Source organism: Corvus moneduloides, chromosome 9 (genome assembly GCF_009650955.1).
Source record: "Corvus moneduloides isolate bCorMon1 chromosome 9, bCorMon1.pri, whole genome shotgun sequence".
NCBI classification, from domain to species: domain Eukaryota; kingdom Metazoa; phylum Chordata; class Aves; order Passeriformes; family Corvidae; genus Corvus; species Corvus moneduloides.
The window spans coordinates 12811476-12830536 of NC_045484.1; the positions used below are offsets into that span (position 1 = coordinate 12811476).

The following is a 19061-nucleotide window of genomic DNA, read 5'->3' on the forward strand; positions in this document are numbered from 1 at the left end:
TTAGTCATTCTCTTATTTCAATGTCCAAAATTCACTGCCATTACTGTAACTTCATTCTGCTTCCAGACCATTCAGACTTGAAAAAAAGGAATGTTACTACATGTCCTGGCAAGCACTGGGCAACAGCACTGGGAAGAGAAGTGCTAACAGAGAGGGTGCTGATCTGGCCCCTGGCAGTAGGCAGCAGGGCTGTCAAGTTCACATCTGGTTTGTATGGATTTATAACTCCAGCAGTCCAGATAATACCATCAAACACAAGATAGGATATTCCTTCCCCAGCCACTCACAACCTACAGTGTCTGTCCACTTCACAAGCTTGTGCGTATCCTTGTAGGACTCCATCAGGTAGGCAAATGACCCTATTTATTTATAGGAAATGGAAGACAGAAACTAGACCAAGATTTAGAAAGCACTGGAACACAAAATTCCCAGCACCTTGTTTTAGACTGTGGAACCAGAACCAGTGATAGGTCCAAGGATATGACATATGTCCCCTTCTCCAGAAAACCTTCCCTCTTTTTAATCTACTGCCTGTTCTTTATGAACTCTGGCTATGTCTGAGTACTCTGGGAAAGCAGCTGCAATAAGTTTGGCAGAGGAGTAGCCACTTTCTCCTGCTCAAATGGGCTGAGTTAAGTTAGGAGCTGAGCTGTTCAAGCCTATCTAAAACAAACCCAAAACAACCCCTCGGCTGGGTGCTTTAGGGTGAAAAATAAAGTTGGTTGTGGTTTGGCAGAGTCAGGATTAGTCTGCAGCAGAATATTGTTTCTAAGAGTGCAATGACATATTCAAGAAGTCAAAAGAAACCAGATCTTTTCCAGAATTAGTCCAAGCATCTTGCCAAGGTTTGTGTTGGCAACATCACAAAGGAGGAAATGAACTTGAGTCTTCTACACTTCTCAGCAAGGACCCATCTGGTTTATTCTTTAACCTTTCTTAAGGCCTTAACCACTTACCTTACTATTTATCCTTGTCATGAAAGCATCTCACCATTGCTTCTTATTCTAATTCTTCTTTGTCTGTTCTCTTCTTCAATCTGCTGTTCTTGCTCTCTCCAAGTTTCAGATTAAAGGGGGGAAAAATGCCACTGTATATTCTTTTATGCTCTTGTTTTTCCCTTGAAAGAAGTCTCCTTTAGCAGTGTTTAAAACCCAAACAAACAAACCAAAAGGGCACTCTTCAGAACAGAAAGAAATTTCACATCAAACTCACATATTGGTCTTCCTATGAAAAAAGCTTCTGATTCTATAGTCATATCCTAACAGCCATAAAAACATAAAACCTCAGATTCATCATACAGTACTATAAAATACATAAAAACAAACCAAATGTCCAAAACCATGCATGTCAAATTTCTTACTCAACCAAGCCCAAAACAAAAAAATTATCAATATTTTTCATACTCTAAATTAAAGACCCATGCAATCACAAAAAGATTGAAATTGTTACATGACCTCTAGAAACAGAACTTGGATGTTCTGTGATCTTGAGACTTCACCTTACCTAAAGTAGACTGGGCAATTTATTTTGAAAGCTTGCTTCAAGCCTCTCTAAACAAAGAGCTATCCTAGAGATGGTTTCTTCACTGCACACACAGATTTTGGTTGTGTTTCATGGAAATGGAGTAAGTCAGCTTATGGCAAACCAAGCCCCAGAAAACTCCAGACTGAGGAAATGTTCTGTCCAGAATAACAAGGACATACAAGAGAGATTTAAATGACAAGCTATGATGAGGGCACAAACTGTTCTGTGTTTCTGTGTGTATGTGTGAAGTTGCTTCGCCTCTCTCTCTCTCTCTCTCTCTCACCCAGCATAGGGCAATATCAACTCACCATGACTGGCACATCTCTTGGAATAATTTATAAAATGCAATAAAGATATTCTTTCCAGTCCAAGTGGGAGCCATTATGGCTAACACCAACAGTCACCTTGCAACACAAAAAGCTACAAAGCTTCAAAAAATAAGGACAGTTATCTCCTTTGGATTCTTCCCCTTGGGAACAGCTTTGTTAATTTTAAAATGAATCTTCACATGCTAATGGATGGAAGGAGAAGCCTTAATAGCCACTGATTTTCTATTGCAAGGACGCTCATTTTTCTGTGAAAGAACATCTTCTCTTGTAGATGCACCAAAAAAATTGAAAATTACAAAGACAGGATATTAAATGTCATGTCTATTATATTTACCTGGGAACATGTCTTATTTGTGTTCCTTTTGAAAGCACATAAATTATCAGCGGCTCATTGTTAGTTCAGTGAAAAGCAATGCCAAGATTATTGCTAAGGAGTAGATTGCTCTAAAGCTATTTATACATTTTGTTTTCAAAAAGAACATTGAAGATTAATACAGTGAGGAAGGCTGCAAGCATACAGATATTCAGATACACTGCTCTAGCCAGTATTGGGCTTGTTTCTTTCTCAGCTGTGTGAATGAAGGCTCTGTTCTAATGAGAGAGGATGCAGCCAAAGCCCACAATGGATATGTTTTGTCTAAGTTGTCCAGGGAGCTTTGGCAGACCTTGACTTTGTTTCCAGTTTCTCAAAGGTGGAAGAAGTGATCTCCATCAAAACACACCTAACTTAAGTAATACAGACAAGAGTTGTTAAAAATTCAGCAGTGAGACCAGGATCTAAGTGCCTCCTCTGCTCCCTCTTATAATCTAGGATTTTTTTTTTTTAACATCAAAAAGGCAGTGTAGCTAAATCTTGCTGAAGCATGAAAGAATTCCAGCTTGCACTGTGAATGAAAATTAAAAATTCAGTCCATCCAATAAGGTGCTGGATGAAAACCAAATTAATTCTCTTCTAGTCCCAGAAGTTCTCTAAGCTAGATCTTCTGTTGTGTTTTCAATGGTTAACTAAAAGAACCTGAGTTCGCAGGGCTGGGACAAGGCTGCCCACAGCTCCAAGGTCATCTTAATAACCAGGAATGAGCACAGGAGCCTCACACTCAGCTCCCCTCTCACCTGAAACATCTCATAGCCAGAGAGCTTGCATATGGCCATAGCCCACCATGGGCTGCAGCAGTGCATGGCCAGTGAGCTGTGGCCTGCAGAGGCCCAGCCTGCAGGCTCTGAAGTTCCCCAGAACAAGTAAACATAGCTACAGCAGAGCCATGAAGCTGAGCTTTTAAATTAAAAACATTAACTAAATGAGAAGACTCAGGATGTGACTAACAAAATAAAAACATTACACTACAATTGTTGTTTCTGAAATGGAAATATTGATTTCTCATTTGTTAGTTTATTCAGGATCTTACTCAGGCCACACAAGTCAGCCAGGGTATATCATGGAGTTGCATGACTTCTAAAGCAGGCCCTACTCATTACAGCATAGAGAGTACGTTAAGTGGAATGAGAGATGCAAAGATTTAGAATGAAGTAATGAAGTTGTTTTTCTTGACATGAATGATTCTTTCTGTCAAATATTAACAACAACAACAACAAAAAAGTAAGGTTTTATATTCTATTCATACAGTCTCTTGAGCCTGTGCCTTGTTTTGGTTTTTTTTGTCACAATATCATCCCAGTGGCAGCTAAGGTGAGAAAGTAGCTCTGCTTTGTGGTCCTGGTGCCCAAACTGGCTCACAAGATAATGTAGAACAATGGGAGGGCTCAGGCTCTGGAGAATGCGTAAACAGATAATCATTTGCTATTCAGTAACTTTCTGATTCGGATGTACAGGGATCACTTATCCCTTTGTTATTCCTCAGAAGGATTTTAGAAATATCCACTTTGCTCTAAGCCTGCAGAGTTGTTCAGTGCACAGATATTAAGATCAAAGCTGTTTACTGTCAGAAAGGGCCAAAAATGGATTTTTAATTTGTGAAAACTTTCCACAGCTCTCCAAATTCTGAAATGAACAAAGTATGTTTCACCTTCCAACTTCTCTCCTTTTTTTAATTGTGATGTTTCCATTTGAAATAATGAGATGTTTTTTCTCCAAAATGATTGAAAATATTTGATTGATAGGAGGAAGTCCACTGGTCCCCACACCAAGACTGTTTTCCCATGTGCTGGGAGACAGGAGCTGAGTATAATACTAACTGTGGAATAAAGGCATGTCTAGAAAAGAAAGGCTCAATAAAATAGGTCTCAGTGTACAACAGAAAGGAGGAAAATGTAGTGGGGGAAAAAAAGAAATAAAAAAGCAGAGGGGAAATACATGGGAAAAGAATGATAAGGCAACATAGGGCAGGAGGGTGAGAAATCTTTATGGGCAGTCTGGGAGCACCCCGTGTGATCTGTGGTTCAGCAGGGCTCAGGTTTGTTTCCCAATGACTAATTGACTAATTCCATTAGTCAGTGCAAAGAGGGGGGTGCACTGGGCCTCTAGTTAGAAGGCAGCAGCAAAACTAGTTTATAAAAAACACACCTAAAGAGCAGCAGAGATTGCAGGTCTCTGTGGGAAACACCCACAACACTGCCTGTGGCCACAGCCCTGTGCCTCACTCTCCCTCCCCTCCCTTTCCACACTCACTGCTCTCTCAGACAGTCCTGACACTGCCTCCTCTGCAGGACCTCTATTCTTGTGGAGCAGCCACATTTTACTGGGGCACTGGAAAGCACAGGAGATCTGAATAAAGGGGATGAGATGCTTAACTTTCAAGGTTAGGAGAGAGAATGGATGACGGGGGAGAGTGAGCAGGCTCAGAAATCAATATACACCCACACTAACATGCTGCCTGTCTGGACCATGTAGGTTAGGAACAGGCAATGACAAGGACTGCTCAGTTTCTGTGTCCTTTTCCTCCCACAGAGAAGCATACAGACTAGGCAGCACTGAGGGCTGTCTCTGCAAGGAAAGTCAGATGAAAACAATGGGGAGATTAGCTCACACTGCTGACTCTTTGAAAGCACTCTCTGCACTTTAAAGTTGACCTCTTTCATTTTCTGAACACATTGACCTCAAAACAAAGCCACAATATTTTGAGGAACCACATTTGAAATAGCATCACATCTTTCCATGAAAATATTCCTGGAGAAAGCAATAAAAAATTTTAAAACAGACAGTCCACATGAAGTGAGAATACCTGAAAATGTTCCTGATTAAATGATTCTTGAATATTTCAATGCATTATGCAGTTTTGCATGTGTGCATTCATTTCTCATGTTTTGCATAATCTTTCTGATGACTGTATGCACAAGTGTACCATGTAGAAACAGCAATGAGCCAATGTGATTACTCATTAAATTTAATGAGAAGGTTAGAATTACATATTATTAAACTAAGATGAAAGCAAAATCACAAATTTGAAAGCCAACTAAGGGCTGAAACACATGCAAGCACAGTTAGTTAATACCCTCTTAATATGCCCAACAATAAATACATCATATAGATATACAGCAAATTTGGATGCATGTTACTCAAGTGGAACTCAGCTGTGATGGTGTATGAAATGATACATTTAACTCTAATCAAACACATAACTCAGAGGAAGCAAAACCACCAAGTACTTTAGGGCTCTCTTGCAACACTGGAACATTTTTGATAGCCAGATAGCATCCTGCCCTTTTCTGTTTAAACACAGTGAAGGAAGGCAGAGCTCAGTGTGTGCCTCCAGTAAGGGTGACTCCTACACACACAGGTCAGGGCTGTAACAACACAGCAAAAATCAGAAATGGGTGAAGCCCAGGGCCTGCAAACAATGTATGTGTGACAAGAAAGTGTTACAAACGAAGATGACCAAGTACAGCTGAGGGATCATGAAATTAGTTGACAAGGACTCACAAGGATCATTGAAGTCCAGCTCCTGGCCCTGCACAGGCCCATCCTCACACACCCTGTGCCTGAGGGCATTGTCCAAGCACTTCTTGAACTCTGCCAGGCTTGGCGCTGTGACCACTGCCCTGGGGAGCCTGTCCCAGTGCCCAAACACCCTCTGGGGGAAGAACCTTTGCCTAATAGCCAACCTGAGCCTCTTCTCAGCTTCACACCTGTTCCCTGAGTCCCATCACTGGTCACCAGAGAGAGACATCACTGCCTGTCCCTCCCTGTCTGCCTGTGAGGAAGTTGTGGACTGCAATGAGGTCTCACCTGTGTCTGCTCCACACTTACCAAGCCAAGTGACCTCAGCTGCTACTGATATGGCTTCCTCTCAAGGTCCTTCACTGTCTTTGTAGCTCTCATTTGGCTGTTCTTCAGTAGGCTTACATCTTTCTTCTATTGTGGCACCCAAAACTGCACTCAAGGTGATACTTACAGTTTAGTACTCCAAGAAATACACAAAAGCCCTCCTTTAAGAAGTGGCTTTAAAGACACTTTTAGATGTTTATTCTGAGCAAAACTCCCTGCAGAGGCCTGGTTTGGGAGCTCCCCGTTTTGCCCTCAGGCCTGTGGGCCCAGCCTGAGGGGTGTGCTCTGCCAGGTGGCTCCAAAGCCCATGAGGTGACTTTGAGCCCATATGTGTGTCAAAAGAGATGCACCTTCACTTACCCCTAGCCAAAACCCAACACTATCTTTTTGTCAGGCATTTTTCTCCCCTCAATTCTCATTTCTCCTCAAAGCATCATATTAAGAATGTACCACTCGCAGTGCCCACAGAGTTTGATACGTGTGCATGTGGAAGAGGCGGATTCACATTCAGTTGTTACCTCTGCAGAGGCATAATTAGAGTAAAAAAAAAAACACCAACAAAAACCCAAACCCTACCAAATACAAACCTTGCCCTCTCCTCCTCCAAACCTGTGCATGTGCTCCGACTCCCTGCCCATGGTGCTTGCAGGTCAATGGCACTCCGAGCTTTCTCCCTGTCATGCCATGCAAAATGCTTCCCATGCATTAGCACCAGTCTAGGGGTCATTCTCTCCAGACCTTGATGTCTGCAACCTGAGGTGAGAGGCCTTTTTAGTGAAGGAATGAAAAGGGGTTTGTTTTCTTTACCCCACAGTTTGTTTCTGTGGTAGAATGGGCTGCAAAACCTGAGTACCTGTGGGCATTTGAACAGCAGGTATGCAAAGGCAATATTTAAACAACTCTGTAAATGAGCTAGAGATGTGTGTTATTGGTAAAGAGTTTTTATGCTGAAAACACTTCCATTGAGACATGAGTCATATTAAGCTGCTTTGAGGCAGATGCCGTAACTCCTCTTTCATGCAATCTCTTTCTCTGAAAGCTTTGATTGAGAACTAAGCCACATTCAGGGTTTTGTGGTTGAGCCTGGGAGCTTCCTTCAGTAAACTTCTTCCTGAATTATTTGCTGCTGGAGCTCATCACCCATAATAATATTTCCAGAATCTTTCCCCTATTATCTTCATCTGTCAGGTTAAATTAATCTTTTTGATGTGACACACATTGAACACTGTAAAAGAGGAACAAAACTTTCACTACTCAACAGGGAGAAGCAGCACAGAGTCTTGTTACTGTCCACAGGTCTGCTTTGGCACTTGGTGAAATATGAAGGGCATTTCAGCAGAATGTTAAAGATAAACAGATGAAAATAAAGAATCCTCTAGTCCACAGTCCATCACCTCTGAGGAACCAAGGCTCTCTTCCCCTGGTTTTCTTTAGCTGTGATTGTCTTAGGCTGAGGGTATCCTATAGAAACAAATGGAATGATAATTCTTGCTCAAAATATTCAGCTTCCAGGCAGGCAGGTGGGAATTGCAAGTTAAAACACTCCTGAGCAGGGTAGAACTGCAGGCCATGGTAAATTATTAAATTAACATAGGTGCAAACCATGCATTCTCCCTTGTTAGGCATTGCTCCTATTGGGATTGCAAAAAAAGGTCTTACCTTTAATGAGCAGGGTTCCAGCTATGCAGGAAATGCAGACACATTTTAAATACCTAGGGATGAAAGGAGAGAAAGGTTAAGACAGTCTTGATATGTATCCCATCTGAAAATAAATGCAAATTCTCTTTCTGGCAGATGCTTTTAGAACACTTATAAAAAAAGGAACCCACAAAAATTATTTTTCTCTTATGCTTTCATGAAAATACTAAAGAATTGAAAAAATTGCTTGTGCTGTAAATATGAATGATGTATCTTGATGTATCTTACAGGTGTCCAAAAGTTTTAAAGCAAATCAAAAGAAACTGTTTCAGTAGGCTTAGATTTTCTGTACATAGGTGGAAAACATTTAGTTTTTCAACTTCTTAAAAAGCTTTTATACGACATTTGGAAAAAAATATCCCTTCAGTCACTATCACATTGTAAATATATGCCAGTATAAAATAGACAAAATATACTTTTATAGAAGTTACATAAATATAGGTTTATACAAAGATAAAAATACATTCACTCTTCACTGTGGCAGAATCAGCCACTTATAAATATGTTTGGTCTAATTTCACAAAATTTCCATGTTTTGTGGTGGCATCAAACCAAGACTGCACAGAGCTGAAGGATGATACCAGGTTAAGTGAAAGGGAATCAGAGCCATTCTGCTTTTCTGACTGCCATTATGGTAATGCGATCAGTACCTTGACAGATGCTAAGAAGAATAATTTTGCTGATTGACTTTTCTTCAAACCTAAGGCTGTGGGCAATCAAAGAAAATATGAACATCTGGCTGAGCTTTTGATTGCCATGCTCACTGATATAGTGCACCCAAATAAGCAACAATTAGTACAGCTTGTGTCAAAAGACCCATCAGTTAATTCAAATTAAGTCAGGAAAATTGAATCCAATTGGCATTCATGCATATTTGTATGCGAAGTTTAAATAAGATTCTCCTGCATTACATTATCTTTTATTTTCAAGGGAAACACATGCAAAGTTTTGTGATTTAAGCAAATATTTTCAAAAGCTTTTGGACTTCTTAAAGCCAAACTTCTGGGAAAACTGTGTCCTTTGGAAGGACAGTCTAATAAACATAAAAATGTTTTAGGTCGTATTTCTCACTACTTAAAAAATTTCACAAATTTGGACAAGTTATTCATAGGCATTTTGTCAGTAGCAAATACAATAATGCAGAACCGATATTTGGGTAAATTTACTAGCTAAGACGGTGGCCAAGATAACTACCAGACTGTAGTAAGAAAGAAAATTCAGAAAGCTGAAGACTAATTTCCTCATGTTTTTGCTTGATTCTGAGTGTAAAACCCTAGGAATATGTACTTTCTTTTACAAAAAAATAGCATTCATGTTGGAATTCTCTTTAAGGTAACAGTAAATTAGGTTGCATGAGAACCCAAGATTAAAACTAATCAAAGGCAAAAGACAAGCTGTGTGCCTGATTTTTTAAAATGAGAAATTTAGAAAAAAAAAAGGCCAAATTGATTTTTTATTTAATTCTAGCTCTTTGCAGTAAATAAATTTTAGTCATTACTTGGCAGATATAGATACCATTGTTTCCAAGTTAAGCTGTTAAAATTTTATTTGCAACTTGGTTATAAAATCTGTTTTTTCAAAAAAAATAGTGACAGACTCTCTGGCTGAGGTGCTATCTGTGCTCTACTAACTAGAGGTGAAATTTACTGTAACCTCACCTAAATCTCAGTTAGCTCAATCTGACCTGACTCTAAAATCCTATTATGAAATTCCAGGATTTCTGCAACTCATTCAGATGCGTTAATCTAAAGCCTAATGCAAACCAGTGTATCACAGACTACATGGGGGATAGGGTCACACTGGCAGCCCCAGCTGCAGCTTTGCTCATGGACTGGGGTCACATTGCACCTGTAGCCACTGCTCCTGAGTGCTGGTGCTGTCAGAGCCAGGGAGCTTCAGAGCAGAGCTGGGAATACCGAAAATACTGATAGAGCAGAAGACCACGTCAGAGGAGAAGGCTGGGTGAGTCAGTCCATTGGCCTGGGACTCACATGCTACATCATCAGCTGCCAATGATGCAATGAGCTTGGCCAAGCAGCTGTTACATTCTTTTATTTTCCTGTATTTTTATTTATTGGGGGTCCACTTTGTTTTGATGCCAAGAAATAGGTTTTCCTATTCACTGACTTCTGTGAATATTAAGACTCAAACACTCTTGAGAACAATCGGATCGATTAATTACAAAACTGTTAGCATGCTGCCTTCATAAATCAAGAGTTAGCTTGTGATCCATAACTTCAAACAGTCTTTTAGCAGCTGTTTTCTTGAAGTTCTTTTCTTTAAAATACTAATGTCTCTTGTACATCCATCTTCTGATTCAGAGGTTATAAGTCCTCCTACTAGTGTTACCTTGAGAAATATAGTTGATGGAAAATCCCTTAACTAGTCTAATGATATGGTCCAGTTACTCTCAAGTGCACAGGCCCCTTATAAATGCTACTGAAAAATCAATATCAATCCTTCAGTGCCTTCAAGAGATGTGGAGTAACACCATAACAATAGTGATGGCCTCCAGCAAATAGCTGTTCAGTGATTATACTGCAGTGGCCTGGAAGTCCAAATCCCCTTCAATAACTTTCAAAATGGATGCATACTGGGAAATGTAAAACCATCCCTAGCAGGCAGGTCAGTAGCTGCACTTTCTAGTCAAGTACCTACTTATTTACTGTGTTGCTCTCTCATTATTGACATAAGATTTTGGAGAAGAAAGTCTGCAAAGAAAAAGGTAAGCTGCAAAACAGTAGATCAGCATTTCAGACATGTTCAGTGCAGCAAAGAGGACTGTGCACCACAGGACAATCAGCTGGCAGCCCCACCCTTTGCCTGTTTTATTTAGGAATTTGAAAGTAGACTAAGGAGAATACATTTTCAAAGACAGTGGTTGCAGGGAAAAAAAATCACTCCAAAGTGTAAACAACAAAGCAGCATTCATAGTTATGGCCTCTGATATTTATTCTGTGAGTAAAGCTGCTGCTTGCTTGGAGTCAGAAACAGCAGAATACTTAGCAAAGTTTGAAGTAGTGTGGCAATTACTTTACGGCTAAGACTCTGAATGCAATGTCATGGCATTTTCCTGGTTTCCAAGGTTTGCACATGAGGAGGTTATAGTGGACAGTATCAAAAGCTCAGCACAGTCTGGATGTAGCAGCCATTGCTTTGACTCTCCACAGAGTAAGCTGCACCACTGGAGCAAGAGACTGGCTTGGCTTGGCTCGTCAAGAGCGAGTCATATAAAGCACATGTTGCCTCCGGGCATTGCCTTCCCATGTCATTATCTTCTGCATGCTGATGCTGCATCAAAACTAGCCAATCAACCAAAATGGTTTGCCAAGACATCAGGATTTTCTTAAAGTCTGCTCTTTGGTTGAATCCATGCTTGACCCATGCGTACAATTCACTCCCAAAAATTAAAGACATGACAAAGTTCTCTCTCTCCACAGAATTATTGGAAAATGAGTGCTCCATCTTTCCTAAGATAGGAAGTCCTTGCCACAGAATAGACAACCTTGCTGCATTCACACTTCACCCTATCAAAACTTTTAAACAAAAATATTAGAAAAAATTGTCCATATGCATGCATAGACCTACTGCCTGGGATGTTACTTGCTACAAGACACAATGAAGTAATGATATAATTTTTTTTTAAAAATTGGAAATATAAAGACAGTGATGTTTTTGCATGTTAGAAACAGGATTACAAAATAAAGGTTGGAGAAGGAGAAATCCCAACAGTTTTTTTAAAATCCTGCATTGGATTTAAAGTATTTTTATTTCAACCATCTCTCAAATATTAAAGTTCATTTCCTACCAGTGTTCCTACCAATTTAACTCTGTTTGCAAGTTCTGGAAAACCAATCTGTTCTGCATACATGCTGTACCACCATGTTGAGTTCTACAGCTCCATCAACCATAATAAAATCATCCTCATGTGTTCTTCCTTAATATATAATACAGTGTTTGTATAAATGCTCATTGCAACTATTGTGCCTTCTAGCAGCTGACAGTTTAAACAATGCATAAATATTAGAATAGAGAAAAGCCCAGTGTGATTTCAGAGCCAGTTTCATTGAAAATTCTCTGAACTGGCCAGTCTCTTTGTGACATCTGTTCTCATAGGATATTCTGGTAGCTGAGGGGGGTTTTATCTCAAAAACTTTGAGAACAAATGTTATGTCCAAATATATTCTCTGCAATAAGCATTAGGTAGTGAAATAAATTAGACTAAGTAGCTACCCAGGAGTAAAATTAGGTTTTACGGATGTGAGTGCTACCAGAGCTATCAGACTCAGGGAACCTGTTATGATTTAGACCGTAGTGATTATGGCAGTAATAAGACACTTTAAGCAAGCTGTTGGCTGAATCAGTCAAGTGAATCTCAACTGTGTGTTAGTGAAGTCATTTTATCCACATAAGTTGATTTTAGTCCATTAAGACAGGCCTTTTGCTTCACAGTGTGTATAGTCATTACATTTTCCTACATTCATTTGTCTTCATTCAAAGGAGCACTCAACCACCTTGGTGCTCATTGCCATTAAAAAGATTGTGGTTCACCTTACTACAGTGTCAAATGAAGTCACAAAGAGTCATGCGGATGATAGCAAGAGAAACTGCACCAGCGTGCACAATGTTATCATGCAGATGAGAAATATAAATGAGGGATGAAATGCAATTTTGGCAAACACTCAGATGGAAAACAAATGTGCCATTTCAGACAAACAATTCCTGAAACAGCAGTACAGGAGTCCTCCTTCACTTGTAATTCTTACAATGGGATTGAAAACCAGAAGAAATCAGAATTCTTAAGCAATGAGGAAATAGCAGATATTTTCCCTAAAGTTGTTGTATTTCAATGAAATATTACCTTTTACTGACAAGACAAGCATTATAAAACATACAGAGCTAACTGCATGAGCATCTTAAAAGCTTGTGTATTAAAGCTCAAAAGTTCATTTGGCAGAGAGACGAATATGCCTAAAAGCTTTCTGGCTCATTTTAACACCTTCTGGTTTTCTCTTCAGTGCTAGCACTGATGTTCAGTTACTATTGTAGGATCTGATCATATTTACAAACTCTTGCTACTTTTCCTCCTTAGAGACCTCATCTGAATCACTTTTGAATATCTAGCAGATGTTCAAGATACTCAGTTCTTAGAAAGATGCAAGACTCTTTAAAACCATGTGAAGCACAGCTACAATCTCTAACTACTGTGCCTAAAAAGGAACATTTTCCTTGAAGACACTGTCTCATACAAGTACCTGCTGCTGGTTTTATCCTCTGAATCAGATTGTCTTGATCATGGAGGATTCAGGATCCCAGACTAGACTAAGCCCACACAGCTGTACAAAGTCCCTGTGTTAATTTTGTCTCCAGCACATATCATGTTCAACATTTCCAGCACCACTTTTGATAAAAGTCTTTTACCATCAGTCCTTAGCTTCCAACCTTTTGTAGAAGAAATGTTAACTCCTGAGGCCACAGAGTTTGGATGAGAGAAGATAGTTTTGCCTTTTACAGTACTGAGCTTAGTAACTTTTAAAAATGCACGCTCAAGGGAATATGCTAATTTGACTGAGTATTCCTCACTTCATGAAAGAATCAACTTTTATCAGCATCTCAGGTTTGCTTGTATAAAATGAACTTGTGGGGTCTGTGCACAGCTAATAAGTTTAGTGCTCTTATAGAAGCAGAGTGTTTTGTCACTGTGCAGCAGCAGATGACCTGCTGAGACCAGATCAGATCAGAGTTTTAGAAACACTTGTAATTTTCATTTTCTCTGAAATTAAGAGTAAAAACGTCTTCAGCATAAGAAACATCTTCATTAAGGATGGGTTCCTATACGCACTCCTTTCTGTACACCTTGATCTCCTTCCACATTAGCCATAGGGGAGTTAATAAGTTGCTCAAAGTGAACTTCAGGAGAACATGCATATGTAGCAGGCAGTTAGAAGAAATCACTCATCTCTCACTGGCATAGCAGTCACATGATGAGGTGAGCATGGATATAGAGCTGAGAGGAACAAGAGTGATGCTATCCAAACTCAGAATGCCTCGATCCATCATCAGGGTCAAATCACAAATACTTCCCACCAGCAAGAGAGACCAGCCCCAGCTACAACCACCACAAACTGTAATTTTTTGAGTAAGCAGCAGTCCAGTAGACGATCTATGTCCATGTGTGGTAACTAAGCTCTTATAAGCTATATTTCTGATGCTAGCACACCTTTTTCCTAACTTTTCTTGTAAGACTAGCATTGGAACCAGCTTTCTCTTTGAAGAGCTTCTCAGGTCTCTTCCCTGCCTGCCCCTCTACACCACTTTTCCAGAAATATATTCCCATGTATTCATATTTGCTGTTTTAAACCCACACTGGGACTACACGAATCAAATCTAATCTGCTCATCTGCTAATTGTTGAAATAATGAAGTTTTTTCTGTGTATATCTGTATGTACCTGCCTTGTCAAATTCCCTGACCTGTGGGTGTTACCAATAGCTAACCCCAGTACTCCCACTGCAGCTGCACCTCTTAAGAATCTTGGCCTATTCTGCTCTCTGAGGAGAGAGGAAAAGCATCAACGTGACATCCCACTCCCCTTGAAATCTCTCCAAATCAGGAACAAGTTCATGCAGGACAGCTTGCTCTGATTCTGTCAGTGTTTACACTTAGGCAGAAAGGGGCTGACTCTGATGACTAATGGTACAAGGACACTAATATATAAAACTGTATCAATTAAAAGGAAACATCTACTTTAATATATTAATACAAGAATATAGTCAGAAATCTGAAAACCCTTTTTGTTCTTCCCAAATTAGATTACATATATATCATTATAGTCTTCATTTTATGGGTATGTGGAAAAAGAACATATGACTGACCTTCAAATCAACCCTCAGCTTGACAGCCTAGATCAATGTATTATCCAGACCTCTATTTCTCATTCTGTTTCAACTGTCAAATAGAATTTGTTTGTTATAAATAGGAACTCTCCAGTAACAACAGCAAATAAGATACAGGCAGCCACCTTGCAATGTACCTGTTCTCAAAATTCTCTTTGGTTTTTAAAGAACCCCACATTTCCAGGGTGCTTGCACGAACAGCATCATCATCTCTCGGACTGGAGTATTCATAATGAAGTGAGATGAACTGTTTACAATGTCCTGAAGGACATGGAGTTGACCTAAGTCACAGATTAATGGCTTTTTGTTCTCTGTGTGGGAAGGTCATAGGAGATCTCAGATTATAGCAGGTCTTAGATCATAGAAGGGTCTCAGTTTAAACAAAAATGTAAACCAGAGACAGAAACTTCAGGACAAAGACTCTATAACTTAACTGCAAACAACTTTCCTTCACTTTTTGAAGTCCATTTGACTTTAATACTGTGTTTAAATACTCTTAAATCACAGCTTCAGATAGCCAGAATTGTAACAAATGAAATTATTTTTAACCCAGGGTACCTTCAAAAGCCATGAATGTCACTGACATTCCCGTGTTGTGAAGACAGGTAAGGAGTGGGTTTCTGAAGTCATTGTTACGCCCTAACAGACTTGCATTCATTGCAGGCACAGTCTTTTGCTGAAGTACATAAGCAAGCCTTGGGAAAGAGCACATGCTGGGGAGGTGTCCTTAGGCCAGCAGTAATTAGCTCCCCTAAGAATCCTGTAGCCACGAGGCGCAGTTAGCATTAGGTAATGCACTGCACTTTGAAGATGTAAAAGGATTTCAAAGAGCTCATTGGTACCAGATTATCCACTACACTGGGATTTCAGCATTACTGTTTTCAACTCTTAATACAGAACTATAAATAGATATTCAGCCAAATTTGTAAGTTATTTTTGACAACCAGTTATTACACTTATTACTTGAAACCCCAAAATAAAAGTTTTCACTAGGAATGTCCCTTTCGTGTAAGGAAACAAAAGTTTGTTTTCATTTATTAAGGAGCCTGAAAATCTGTTCTTTTTTTTTTTTTCCAATTGTTTGCTCCTTAAAAAAAATTTGTGGTCAGTATAAAAGAACAGAATTCATAAAAGTAACTCATTTTTTCTTCCCTGATTATACTGCAAGATTCAATGAAAAAAACCCCAACAAACCACAGAAGGATTTTGTCACCTTTTGACAACAGGACAACAGAACAGAAATGTAAGCTGCAAAAGGCTTTCTTTTCCTCCAAAAGCTCAAGATTAATATGAAATTGATAATCAAAAAACCAAGTTGAAGGGGAGTCACATAGACATCAGAAAAAAACTTTTTCTCAAGGAAGGTAATGCTGCTCAGGGACAGGTCATTAGCGAGAACACCTCAGAGGTACTCAAGACAGCAAAACAAGGCCAGGACTGGCTGGACCAAGCTCTAGTAACAGCACCACCTCAAGTGAGGGCCTGGAGTTGATAATTCCCAGAAGACCTTTCCAAGCAAAAGTTCTCCTACTGCAATTACTGAAACTACCCAAGAATAATAGAAGAAAAGAGATTATAGGATTTTAGCAAAAAGGTTAAATATGGTAAACCCCCTAAATATAGAAATAAAGCCAAATATTGAAATTCTAATGCAAAAAGAGCAAAGCTTCAAATAAGGAAGCATATGCATTCCTCAAAGCCACACTATAATTTTGGGCTTTTCATTGAGTTGTACATACTAAATGGAAGCTAAGAAGGGACCCACACTTTTTTTTCCTTTCAAGTCATCCTAACAGAAATCAGATACGTTTACTTTATCACAGCAAGAGTCTGCAGACAGAAAAAGTATTTAATAAAAGTTACCCATATTATCTGTCATCTGCATTTCAAAAATAAACATGTAATTTTATACAGTAGAAATCCTTTAAAGGTAAGTATTATCACTTCAACATACTTTTCTTCATATAAGATTTTCCTTCCCAAAATTTCAACATTTCAGACTTCAAACTGTAACAAGAAATTTTCTTTTATTTTCCCTGTTCAGCACTGTTTCTACTCAGGCATTCAACTCAACGTTTTACACTAGCAGGGTTTGTAACTGGTTGGATGGGCTGCTTGTTCTGCAGGTAAAAATTTAAAATATACTAAATTCCTCTCTAATACTTGGATCAGTGTATTCCCAACAGGCAAGAAACTGATACTTTATTCTATCATCCTGAGAGCACACCTTATTGTAGACAAGCTAAAGAGTGAAGCCAGCATGAAACCCAGCTTCCCTTCCTCATAAGCACATGCCCAACCAGCTTATAAGATTGTTCTACTTCTTCAATGAATAAATAGATCATGATTCCACTACAGTTTCAGATACAGCAATTTCAAGCTACTGGGTTTTGGTGTAAGGGGAAGAATTGGCTCAGGCTGCAATTACTCATAATTTTAGAACCTGGAGATTCATGGTTCATCTTGTGTACCGGCCAATATCAAAGACATCACATCTGTAGCAACAATATTGTTCTTGCATGGGGATTTTCCCATATTTTTGGACTAGAACCTAAAGAGAATGATGTTTGAATCATGGTGATTTCACTACTAAACCAAAAAATGAGACCTACATTAACCCCACTCAGAATTCAGTGCCTGTATCAATTCCCTACATGAAACAAGTGACCATCTGCTCCACTTGCCCATAAGCAATACTAATATCTTCTCTCTCTGTCACCCTATTCATCCCCCTTCCCCCCCTCCCTGCTTAGCTTTAAATCCTTCTCTTCATATAACATGACCCACCTATTTTTAACTCATGTCTTCCAAATTTCCACTTGGCTGCTCACCTCAACATATGGTACCTCTGCTCACTGGTGCTACAGACCTCCTATCTGGGACCATTTATGAACCATCTTGTAGCTGGCACAGTCATTTACATGTCTTAAAGGCATTTACAGAATGTCACCACCTCAGAATATATCTTCAGATGAAGCTATAGCCAGATCTACTTAAAGCTGTTGATCTTAAGTTTGTTCGCTCTGTAGTGGGTCATAATTTCAAAAGTTAAAATAAAGCTTGATGTTAAGTCTGGTACTATCATTCTAATCCATCCCATTCTGATATTGAAGTTTCCATTTGATCTGGAAATTTCTCTTATATTGAAAAGTAGGGCTTTGTGAGATTAAGAAACGCTTTAGTATTTATATTTTTTCCCCCCTTCCAAAAGAAGAGGAAAGATACATTTCTACTCTTAATTTCTTCCACTCTTAATTTATTTGGAATACTAGATTCCCTCTTTCAGATGTCCAGTGAGAAAAGTGTACCTAATAAATGTTTTGTTTTTAAAAAACAAAACATAAGGATGTTTCTGAGCTTAGAGGGCCTTATTGCTGAAGTTTGAGTCTAGTGATTATCTTACAGCTGTTCAATAACAATTCTGGGTTTCATATAAATGTGTAAAGTCCTTCTTGTACATAAGCCAAGAAATGATGCAGAGCTGCTCATCTGAGCTTTTCTAATCATTCTTATACCAGCAGCACAGGAATTCGTGTAGATAGGTTTGTCATAATATCGTGTCATTTTTTATTTCACAATTGCCTCTTGAAGCTAAGCAAACCCTGGAGAAGAATAAAGCTATGGTGAATATAGATGCAATACTAATTAACATACATGCTAAATATGAATTTTTTAGTAAGAATTTAAAAAAAAATTTACCAGCATGTCAAGAAGCCAGGAAATACTTGGAAAATCAAGTTTTATTTCCTTGAAAATCTGACACTCTGCTCCATTAGAATACATTGAGCTGAAATGCAGGGCAGCAAATTAAAGCAAGGGTCTTGTGTGTGCCCCTACGCATTACTTCTCTGGTGTTGATGCTTACCTCAGCTGCCCTTTGGGTAGACTGCAGAATTTGGACAAATTTATAAACTTACCAGTAATTTCTAGGCTCTAAAATACTGCAATACAAAGTACTAACAACAGTCATCTGGAACAGACTACTGATTAGGCAGCCCAAGTTAATTATTAAAGACATAGTAGTTTTAACACTGCTGTCTCATGTTTGTAAGCAAAACAAAGGAAACGTCAGCAACATATGTACTTTGACATGTTCTAATACTCTGAAGAATGCCAAACCATGTGTATATAAGAAATGGCTAGAGAAACTCATCTGAGCTCCTCTGAAGGAAAAAAAGTTGGTAAAGTCAAAAGATAAATGAAAACAACTGATTCCTCTCCAATATTGTCTCAAGATATCTGATATTGTTGTCCTCAAGTAACTAGGAGTTCAAACTAATCCTGGTTCAGAGGTGAGGTCTGGAGGTAGATACAGAGATTTTATTAATCCTCCCCTAGTACTGCTTTTACTGTGCTAATATTAGTTCTTTATTTCCATCATGTGGCATCCTCA

At 39.0% G+C, this 19061-nt stretch overlaps 1 long non-coding RNA gene across 2 annotated transcripts in view; it reads right to left on the reverse strand.

Moving 5' to 3' along the window:
- Positions 1-7141: 7141 nt before the first annotated feature.
- LOC116448030 overlaps positions 7142-19061 on the reverse strand; it is a 100662-nt gene continuing 88742 nt past the window's right edge. For both annotated transcript variants that reach the window (XR_004241789.1, XR_004241788.1), the window contains 2 exons: positions 7735-7787; positions 7142-7536 (listed from right to left, as the gene is read on the reverse strand). This is a non-coding gene — a long non-coding RNA (uncharacterized LOC116448030). The remainder of the gene's footprint in view (positions 7537-7734; positions 7788-19061) is intronic.